We start from the raw sequence: 819 nt of genomic DNA on the forward strand, positions 1-819 counted from the left end.
GTCATGGTCCCTACTTTTTAATTCTCTCTGCCTAGTCATATTTAGTCAGTCATTTACACGGTCTAGTGAGTAAGTGTTCTGTGTCCTAGGTCTAGCATTTAATTTTCGTGCCTAGGTCTAGTGGTAGTTTAAAACTCAACCCTTTTGCGTGGCAGCAGCCGCTTGTTTCCAGAGTCTCTAAGCACTACTTCACGACTCCATCTTCGTGGGATCGACCCCACTTCCCTATACTAATCCATAGTATTCGGGTTGAGGGATTTAATTTTTGAAGGGGAGTCGAGTGTGTCCAACGACAAAAACACTCTGTGTTCCTTGAGTTCCTGGACCTAGTGATCCAGCGGATTTAAGAAGCGCGGTGTCTTGACCAAGCACTTGCATAGTTTTCCCTGTAAGCACACGAAGACACGATCCGACTTGTCCCACTTCATCAATCCTGCAACTTTCATAAACTAAGGCAACACTTGAGAGGCCCAGCAGAAAGCAGCAGTTACCGACCCTACCCCTCAAAAAATAAACTTAATATCACATATCAGATATTAAACTGATAATAACGGATACTACACTTGATCTTAGTCAAAATAAATTAAATATCGTGCGAGTCGATGACTCAAATATCAGAACATAGCATAAAACCTACATATTGTGTGAGTCGATGACTCACATATCAAAAAATAAGAACAAATACTATACTTGATTTTAGCCAAAAGGCCTCCCACACATAGCATAAAACCTACGATGTGGGACAATTTAGCCAAACCACTCCAACAGTCATTGACTCATTGTGTATGGCTTTTTCCTTTTCTTCTGTGACTTTCTTTG

General features: G+C 41.1%; 1 pseudogene; it reads right to left on the bottom strand.

Annotated features, from left to right (window-relative positions):
* Positions 1–450: 450 nt before the first annotated feature.
* Positions 451–591, bottom strand: LOC121759850 (annotated as a pseudogene).
* Between the last annotated feature and the right edge of the window lie 228 nt (positions 592–819).

Source organism: Salvia splendens, chromosome 12 (assembly GCF_004379255.2).
Source record: "Salvia splendens isolate huo1 chromosome 12, SspV2, whole genome shotgun sequence".
Classification (NCBI taxonomy): domain Eukaryota; kingdom Viridiplantae; phylum Streptophyta; class Magnoliopsida; order Lamiales; family Lamiaceae; genus Salvia; species Salvia splendens.